Source organism: Ailuropoda melanoleuca, chromosome 8, assembly GCF_002007445.2.
Source record: "Ailuropoda melanoleuca isolate Jingjing chromosome 8, ASM200744v2, whole genome shotgun sequence".
Lineage (NCBI taxonomy): Eukaryota > Metazoa > Chordata > Mammalia > Carnivora > Ursidae > Ailuropoda > Ailuropoda melanoleuca.
Genome location: NC_048225.1, coordinates 69,249,472 through 69,260,504, shown reverse-complemented (window position 1 = coordinate 69,260,504; position 11,033 = coordinate 69,249,472).

Sequence of the window (11,033 nt, the reverse complement as noted above, 5' to 3'; positions counted from 1 at the left end):
AATTTAAATCGTGGATTCCTGGCTCCAAACCTCATGGCTTTGTTTTGTTTTGTTTTTCCCATTAAAATGTTGACTATTTGTTCCCTAATTATATTAAAGAGTCTGCACCAGACAATTAAAATCAAATTCTAGTCTATGGTTTTACCTAGATCTGTTAAGGGCAGAAGATGGTCTAGTGCTATTGCTGGGTTTTGAGATTTCTATATTACTATAAGGCCCTCCACAATCATGAATAAGGACTTAGCCAGGGCTCAGAGACTTGATTCTAAGGCCTGCTCTGTCTGGGAGGGCACCTAGGTTTGGGATGGGGTTCAGGTCCTGGACAATGGATTTTACTTCTGGATGGGTTTCAACTCCTGGATGATGGATTTAGCCAAGATAATGAGAACAGCTGTTAATTCAGAAGACTCATTTTATCTGCCTCTTTGCCAGGGTTGAAGAGGATTGTTGTTCATTAAAACATGAGTCAACGCAGGGGAAACACATTGACCCGGGATCACAAAATCTTATCCATGACAGTTGATCTGTTTAGGAATACATCTGGCTTACGTGAACTCTTCAGAAATGTCAGAAAGTCCTGGAAGCATTGGGTGGTCTAATAAATTTGCTCAAAGACTAAGCTGCATGTGATTAGATCCAAAGAGCAGAGCCAGCCTGAGGCAGGTCAAAGAGTCTCCTTACTTAGAAAGACAGGATTGCCAGGAGCCCTTCCCCGCCCTTCTTACCCCATGTATGAAATTACAGCTTTAAAGGCTCATTTGTTTGTGTTGGAGTCTATCTTTTCCTATTAGGTCTATTTTAGAATATAATTATCTTTGGAGAGACTGTACAGTAAGTTCCTTATAACATAATAAGGATGAGTTTGTCAAGACCTTTTCCCTGATTGAAGGGACAGTCCTCAATCCTCTATCGTCTAGTGGAGAAAGTAATTGGAAAAGCAGTGACTACAGGTAGAATAACTGATTTCCCTGACCTTCCAATTTCATTTAGGGCAGGGCCAAATAATAGGTCCTTGGAGGTTGTTTTTGTTGCCAGTGAAGGGAATAGCTTATCAGAGCCATCCCCGATATTGTACACGATATCATACCCTCTCCCAGGGTAGAGCTGGGAAGACAGACTTCTAGTCAAGCAGGCCTTTCAGCAGCATCCCCATCACCATGGGAGACAGATCTCATGGACCTCAAAGGTATCTCTGATGCCAAGTGGCAGATCAGTATCCAGGTCCCATTAGTGTGGATAAAAATGGTCACACTAGGCTCCTATCTCCCAGCCCCTCATGACCGCTGCTCTTCTCCAGAGGATGATATATTCTCTTACATCGTTAGGAAAATCTAAAGATCATAAAGGTCACCCCAGATTAAATTAACCTTGGATACATTTTATGGAAATTGCACTTTTCAATAGCAGAATCACTTAATTTTAGAGCAGAAAAGAACCTCTGAGGTGACTTGATCCAACCGTTCTCATTGTGCAAACGGATAACCAGCAAAGTATTTGAGACCTACAAGTTCCTGATATTTCAACAAACAGACACAAGTTTTTTCATCCCATTTTAACCTCTTACAGAGAAAACAGACAGGAAAGGTAAAAGTTCTGAATATTCTAAGAAAAACTTAATTAAAAAGAAGTCATTGTGCCTCTCACCAGCATTTTATTTTTTATAGGGAAAATCTTAATAAAAAGGACTATACTGTTAAGTACCTGCCATTATTTGTAGGCATTTTAGAGGGACATTGACTTGCAGACCAAATGTATCCTGGTCTTTGTATTCATTATCTGATTTGGTCTCTTGAATCAAGCTTATTCAAAGTAGGGGATAACATGACTTGATTTTGCTTAAGAAACCAAAGGCCTCATTGATAATGGTGGAAGATTATCTTGCTCTGATTTCTGAATCATTGTCCCCAGTAAAGAAAGCACTTGAGATCGGTCTCTGTATCTAGATCTGTACCTTCGTAGCACGTGTGTATGTACTAGGTATATACATGTATGTATAGCACATGCAAACATGTGAACATATGCATGTATATATGTGTGTATGTATGTAGACACATATAAAAAATCAATGGCATAGAGATGAGATTTCTGGGTTAACACAGTAGCAAATAAGCAATGTGTAATAAGTTTGCTCACAACTTCCTACTTACACACCGAAGAAGATCAAATTAAGTAGGAAAAGTCAATATGAAACTATATGAAGTATATGAGTCTAATTATGCCATAAAACAAAAATGTGCGTGCGTGTGTGTGTGTGTAGCAATCAGTGCTGCAGTCTGAGTCATGATAGAATAGGTTATATATGGGGCGCCTGGGTGGCTCAGTCGTTAAGCATCTGCCTTCGGCTCAGGTCATGATCCCAGTGTCCTGGGATCAAGTCCGGCATCAGGCTCCCTGCTCCTCTGGGAGCCTGCTTCTTCCTCTCCCACTCCCCCTGCTTGTGTTCCCTCTCTCGCTGGCTCGCTCTCTGTCAAATAAATAAATAAAATCTTTTTTTAAAAAAAAGAATACGTTATATATGATTTAAAAAAACACTTCAAAATCTCAGTAATTTAACACAATAAAGATTTAGTTCTTACTCCCAAAAGAAACATGCAGATTGCCCAGGCTGCTTTTGTGGCTACACCACCTTGGACACACAGCCTCCAAGATTTCAGTAGTAGAGGAAGAAAACACAGAAAATGACACATAGCTCTAAACTGCGGTGGCCCAAAACCTGTGTCACTCTCATAGCTAGAATGAGTCACAGAGGACAGACTCAGCTGCAAGAAGATCTGGAAATGAGGGGAACACGTGGATATACGGTAAGGTTTACTATATCTGCCACTAATCTTTTAACTACAGACCTGAAAGCCCAGAGATTATGATTCACCCCATTGACTATTCCTATTTCTGTATTCATGAGCCCCACTAACCAACAAAACATGTAGTCATTTTGTGATTCATCTTGTGATTTGTTGCTTATAAATTCAATTATAAAGTAAATCATCACAACATAACCTATATCTAAACTATGGGGGAAAGATACAGGAAAGAATAATAAAACTAGTTAGAAGTCTAGAAAACATATGACACAGTGAGAGATAAATGTAGATAGATGTCATATTCCTATTTCTGCAGCTGTTCACAAGGCTGTAGTTGGTTTAATGATCTTCCTTCTCTAAGTTCCCTTTGACCTCAGCCAGCACCAAGGAAAGCTAGGGTTCTGTGCCTGGGAAGGACACCCGATGCTTCATTCCCGGAGTTTCTGAGACTCTTGATAGTCCTGTCTGTAGGTTATCATAGACTTCGATTAACTTTTCCTCTGGACGTGACGACCCCAAAAATTGCTCCAGAGGATCACTCCTTCTCCTGACATGTTCTCGCTGTTGCCATTGTATAGGGACAACCCTATTTTCCCTTGATAACTGAGATGAATCCATGCAATCAATATGATAACCCTCTCTGTTCCACATTCACGGTACAGCCTAAGGAATGATGAATGGATAGGCAGCAGTTTGCAACACTGAATCGAGTGGAATATTTGTGATAACCCATAGTGATAGCACCTATCCATTATAAATTAAGATCTAAGCTAGCAGAACTCCAGGTTGCAGAGGAAAAGGAAATCAGATTTTCAGAAGTACTGTGAGATGCCTTATAATTTTCACCCTTTGGTTGGATAACCCTTGTATTCTGACTATGGAAGAAATCAGACAACATACTTGCCACTGAAACTGAGCATATTACAACCTGCAAGATGGTTCTCTACCCTTAAAAAGAATCCCTTGTCCATCATTGTTTATTGATGTTTCAGTAATATTTTCACTAATAACAGTTGCTTCTCAGAGACAGGTGCATGGTAAGATTCACAAAAACCATGTGCATTATTAGCTCATTCCTTATTTCTCTGCAAATTCGTTCCATAAATTAAGGGATTTATGAGTTCTGCTTGGGGTGTAAAGAACTGGAAAGAATGTTGCTTCCATACATACAACAAAAACAAAACAAAAACCAAACTAGAATTGCATGACTTTTCTTAAATCCATCAGGAACCTGAGCTTGCAAAGCTGAACTATAGAGACAGGTGCCCCCACAGAGACAGATGAAACAAAGAAGAGAATTACAACAGAACTTGTCTGAAACCATGAAAACCACAAGAAAATGGAGTAGCATTATTAAAGTGCTAAAAGGAAAAAGAAAACTATCAACCCAGAATTCTATATGTAGGGAAAATATCTTTCAAAAAAATAAAGGAAAAATATGCATTTTTTCACCAGGCCAACAGAAAGAATCCACTACTGTCAGACCTACACCACAAAAAAAAAAAAAAAAAAAAAAAAAAAAAAAAAAAAAAAAAAAAGTCTTTAAAAGAAGTTCTTTTAGGCAGATGATACCAGGTAGAAATTTATATTTATGCAAAGAAATAGAGTGTCAGAAATGAAATAAAGACAAAATTTATTTTTCATACTTTTGATTGCCCCAAAAGATAACTGACTATCCAAAGCAATAAAAGTAGTGATAAATTGTGTTTTTATGAAGGTATTACTACTAATACTACTAAAGGTAGATTTAGACTAATTAAAGATGTAGATTGCAAATGCTAAAAATATTTTAAAGGGAAGTAGAAATAAATTTAAAGAGCAAGTAAACATATTTGAAAGAGCAAGTAATGAATACTTGCTCTTATTTTAAATGTAATCATGCTTACATGATTAATTAACTGAAGAAAAGGCAGAAAAGGATAAAGCATAAAGGAAGAGATGGAACAAATATAAGAAATCAATTTAGATGGTAGATTTTAATCCAGACATATAAATAATTACATTAAATGTAAACAGTCTAAACACAGCAGACTTAAAAACACCAATTAAAAGATTGTTGAATTGGATTTTAAAAAGGGATGGTTCAACTAATGGCTATCTACAAGAAACTCACTGAAAATATATGCATCTACAGGTTAAAAGTAAAAGCAGAGAAAAATATACTATAAAAATCATAATCAAATAAAATTGGAATATATGTATGATTATTTTTATAATGTATTTATATTAATAAAAAGTAAACTTCAGAGCAAGAAATATTACCAGGGATAAAGAACTTCATGACATAATAATAAAGAGGTCAATCCTCTAAGAACATGCATCAATCCTCAATGTATACACACCTAACAACAGAGCATCAAAATACATAAGGCAAAAACTGATAGAACTGAAAGGGGAAATAGACAAATTAACAGTTATACTTGGAGAGCTCATACACCTCTCTCAGTAACTGACAGAATAAACAGACACAAAATCAGTAAGGATAAAGAAGACTTGAACAGCATGATCAACTAGCTTGACCTAATTGACATTTATAGAATCATCTACCCAAGAAGAGCAGAATATATATTTTAAACCTTAGCAAAATTAAAGGTATTGAAGTTATTCAAAGTATGATCTCAGACCAAAACAGAATTAAACTAGAAATTAATAGCAGAAAGATATTGGAAAATCCCCCAAATATTTGCAGTGGAAAGGAGAACATTGTTACAGACACCATAGACATTTAAAGGACAATGCCACTAACAAATCTACACTCATAAATTCAATAATTTAAATGATATGGATCTATTCCTTGAAAGACAAAAACCACTGAAATTCACTCAAAAAGAAATAAATAACCTGAAGAGTTCTAAATCTATTTTTTAAATGAATTTGTGGTTTAAAATCTACTAACAAATAAAATTTCATGCCCAGCCAGTTTCACTGGTAAATTCTACAAATATTTAAGAAAAAAAAATATACCCATTCTAAATAATCTGTTCCAGAAATTAAACACAGGCACACCCCAACTCATTTTATGAGGTTAGCATTACCCTAATACTAAAACCAGACAGAGATTTTTTTGTCTTTCATGACTACAGAACAATATCTCTAGTAAACATAGATATAAAAATTCCCAACAAAATTTTAGGAAATCCAATTCAGTAACATATAAAAAGATAATACATCACAACTGAACAGGTTTACCCCAGAAACACAAGGTTGGCTTTACACTTAAAATCAATCAATGTAATCCACTATATTAACAGATTAAAAGGAAAGCGTTATAGGGCAATTGCAAAAGAAACAGAAGCATTTGACAAAATTCAACTTCCATTAATAATAAAGACTATCCACAATTCAGAAATAGAAAGGGACAATTTTAACCTGATAAAAGACATTAAAAAAGAAAAAAGAAGAAGAAAAAGAAGCAACTAACATCATTCTTAATGGTAAAAGACTGAATGCTTTCACTGCTAGATCAGGAACAAGGCAAAAATATCCCTTCTTGACATTCCTATTCCTCATCAGAGTGGAAATGCAGTAAGGCAAGACAAATGAAAAAACACATACAGACTGGAAAGGAAGAAACAAAACTGTCAGATTCATAGGAAAATTGGCTACATAGAACATTCCAAGTCATGCACAAAATGATCCCAGAGTCAGTACTGAGCTCAATAAGTGAGTTCAGCAATGTCACAGCATGTAAGAGCAACACAAAAAGTCAACATTATTCCTTTTTTTTACCAGAAATGAACAATAAGAATCTGAAAAAAATTAAGTACTATTTTCAATAGCACCAAAAAGAAGGAAAAGGAAGAGCTGGTGAGGAGAAGAGAGGGGAGGAGGAGGAAGAGAGGAATAAGACGAAAGGAGGAGAAGAATCACCACCAATACCGCCACCACCATCACCACCTCCAACTTAGGAAACAATGAAGACCTAAATAAATGGTCACATGCATCATGTAAATAATTGGAAGACTCACTTTCTCCCCACATTGGTCCACAGATATTATGTAAATTCAATCAAAATCCCAGAAGGATTTATCGTAGACATCAACACGCTGATTGTAAAATTTGTGAAAAGGCAAAACACCTAGAATTCCTAGAATTTTGTATGTAACATATGTAACTGAATTCCAAAAGCATCCCATTATCCTACAAGAATAGGAATGAGACTGAACTTCTAAAAAAGATGGTAGCATTTTATATCTTAGAACAGTAGTTCTCAAAGTGTGGTCCATGCCCCCCTAGTGATCACCACCATCCTTCAGGAGGTCCCTGGTTTTGAAACTATTTTCACTGTAACCCTAAAACATTATTTGCTTTTTGCCCTGTGCTGAGGTTTGCAAGGCTGGTGTCTCTGCAGGAATCTAGGTGGGGCACCAGGCTCTACTCGTAATCATTGTATTTTATGCTTCACTACCAAGCACTCACAGAAAGAGGAAGGTCCGTTTCCCTTAAGAAGATCCACAAAGACGCAGTAAGAACTATTAACTGTACGAACTCATGAGAACACGTCTTTTTAGTATCCTGCGTAGCAAAGTGGGAAGTACACATCGGGGACTTCTGCGACACACGGGGGCACCTCACAGCAAAGCACTAGTGAACCGCTCACGTTGCGGGCTGATCTAACCACTCTTCACACTGAACACTATCTTACTTGAATGAAAAACTGATGGCAACTGGGAAACTGTGGTTATTCAGACTTGGATATTTGACAGATACTATCTTGAAAATAAAAAAAAGTAAGCCAGGGACTTCGGGAAAACTACTGATGGTACTTACTACCAATGATCGAATTCAAGTTCTCAAGCCGAAGCCGGGTCATTGGTCACTCTCTGTTTTGCCACCGATACAGATCTGCATGTTGAAGAGCTAGAAGGGAGCATCAAGAAGACAGTGTCTTTACCTCCGAAAAAGTAAATATCTGATATATAATTGTTGTTGTTGTTAGAGCTTGAAGACTGTGGACAAACCACCAGAAGGAATTTAATGCTAAGTGTCTTAAAGATCTTGCAGCTCACTCCCAGGGCCTGAGCATGCCCCAGAGAAGGTTCTAAGCAGGAAAAGATCAAGGTAAGTTATTGTCTCTCAAGTCTGGCAATAAAACCATGAGCAAATGACGAATATTGGTATTGGTATTTTGGTTCACTTCCCAGTTAATTTCATTTCTTTTTTGCTGCCTTTTCTTGGCTGAGGCAATGATTTTGTGCAAGCGGACCACAGAGGTTTGCTGATAATGAAAAGTATCAACTGGCAGCTGCAGACAGAGGCGTTTCCTTGGCCCTGGCCTCATGAGTAAGAGAGAGAATTGTGGAGAACCCTGGTCCTGGGTATCATCCAAATTCACAAAGTGGCAGCAAGCATCACAGCCCTCCAACTGTGTGAGGAAATGGTACAAGGTGTTATTTCTTAGATCTTTTATTAGTTCAACTTCAGTGGGATTTTGGCAGGGCAGGGTTGGCTAGGATGGAAGACATTCGGTTTGTCAAAAGTAATTACAGTTGATCTTTGAACAATGCAGGGCTTATGGGTGCCAACCCCACACAATCGAAAATTGCATCTACATTCGGACTCCCCAAAACTTAACTACTAATAGCCTACCGTTGACCAGAAGCCTTACCGAGAACATAAACAGTGGATTAACACATATTTTCTGTTATATGTATTAAATACTGCAATCTCACAATTTACTAAGCTGGAAAAATGAAAGCGTTATGAGGAAAATCGTATGGTAGAGAAAATACATTCACAGTACTGTGCTATCAAAACTGCATATAGGCAGTGGGCCCAACCCCCACATCTACCTCTCGCTTCACCAGTGTTTGTCTAAAACAACCCATGGGTGCCCCCCCTCCCAGCCTCCCACCATGCTCCAGTCTCTTTTGGAGTCAAGAGCTCTGGAACCAACATCTCAGCCAACTCCTGCCTTTCAGAACCAGGCCACACCATTTTTTGAGCTTTGCTCCTTATTGCCTATTAATCACGAACCCCCAGATTTGTCAGAATTATCCTACCGAGGTGGAGGCTGCCATCAGCCACCTCGCAGACTTTCATCTGCCCACCTCCTGCACCTAACTCTCTCTGGGCTTCTATTTCCAACAGGGCCGTGTGGCTCTTCTTCCCTGAGAAGAATAAGCAGTAGCAGGAGTGCAACAGCGACAATTATATATCGGATTTTTACTTTTTCAGAGGCAAAGATATTGTCTTCTTGATGCAAAACAGTGGGAGCCTTTGCCCTCTTCCCTCACGTGCAGAAGGCTCCCAAGGTGCGTGGGTAAAACCCTGGAGGCACGGAGTCCTGGAGAAGAACGCGAACCAGGCCCCTTCGGATCTGCGTGCCTGGGATCCAGCCCAAGAAGACGACCATCTCTGGGACTTCCTGGAAAGCCGCTTCCGGAATGAGCAGGTGAAACTCAACTAGAAGCTGGGCGACCATGTGCCGCCGCTGTGCAGGCTGGCCGGCCGCATCCCTCCAGGCTGAGATGCGCCGATCAGCTCTCTTCCGAAGGCTCACCCCCAAGGCTTGCATGACCCCCCAGAGCAAGACACATCCCCTTCTCCAGCCCTTCCAGGACCCTGTACTTTGCCCTTGGAGCACAGAGAATATTTCTCATGAAGTAATTAATTCTGTAAATGTGTCCCTTAATGTCTGACTCTGAACGAATGTGATCACAGGAGGGCAAGGACATTGTCCTATTTACTACTGAATCCAGATATCTTGCACATAACAGACATTTCATAAATATTTAGTAGAATCTTGGATGTGAATCCAACCTCTCAGTGAAATTAAATTCTGTACATAAAACATTTAGCCCACAGACTGGACTACAGTGAATCCTTACTAAATATTTACTTATTGTGTCTTTGAGCCTTACATCAACCTTGGGAGGGTAGGGCAGGTATCATATAAAATTCTCAATTTTCAAGTAAGGAAATATACTCAGAGGGCATGTGACTTGCCCAAGATATATCATTTATAGCAACTGAGGCCAGATGGAGATTGAACCCTGCCCCGTGTTCTTTCTAAAGAACTCAGATCTAAAGAAAGTACAGCCGGGCCCCAGAAGGAGCCCATGCTTCTGCAAAGTCTACTAAATGGAGAAAATCCATCCCGAGGGTCTTCAGTGTCTGGTCCGAAAACAGCTTATCGATGCAACTTCATTTCTCCATCATTACAACAGAGGCTGCTGTTTGTCCCCCAACATCCTTTCTCCCTGTCTTCAAGATAGGTCTACAGTTTTTACTCAGACATCAATTCACTCCTATAGGTAATATATTTGTCTCAGTCCCCTTGCACCAAGGTGAAGCTGTTTCAATAAGTGTAAGTGCTGTGTGTGATTTCCAAGAAGGTTACTTAAAGGAATCTTCTTACCGAGGAAGACTGCCCTTTTGTCCCAAGGTGCAGGAGTGGTGACCAGTGGTCCCACAGCCCCTTTGAACAGTGAGGTGACCTCGAGGTTGGAGATGATGTGCTGAAGGTGATGACTGTGGACGAGTCATCCCTGAATCTGGAACCACAATCCCAGATTGAACTGGAGCTAACCACAGCAGGATTTCTTTTGCATGTGAGACGAATACACTTCTAGCTCATTTAAACTTCTGTTATTATTTTTTATGCAGCTAAATGTAATCTTAACTGATATGATCATTTCCAAAGCTCGATAGAAAAGCAGAAGTTGCTCTTATTGTTTTATTTGGATCCTCCAAGCAAAAACCTGAGAAAATGTCTGTTTTATGAAATGGATTTGTCCAAGCTTTACTGATGTATAACTGGCAGGTGGTAAGATATTCAAGGTGTACATCATGATGATTTCAGATATATATCTCAACATGTATATGTGTGTGTATATATGAACATTGCAAAAGGATCCCCCCCATCTAGTAAATTATTACATCCATCACCTTATATGTGTCTCTTTCTTTTTTATTTATTTATTTTTTTGGTGAGAACATTTAAATTCTACTCTCCTAGCAAATTTCAATTATACAATATAGTGTTATCAGCTATAGTCACCATGCTATACATTAGATCCTCAGACTTTATTCTTCTTACAGCTCAAAGCTTGTACCCTTTACCAACCTCGCCCTGTTTACTCAACCCCCAGCCCTGGGCAACCACTTTGCTGTTCTTTGTTTCTATGAGTTTGGTGTATATATCTTTTTAGATTCCACATGTAAGTGATACCATGCATGCTTTGTCTTTCTCTGTCTGACTTGTTACAGTTAGCATAATGCCCTTAAGGT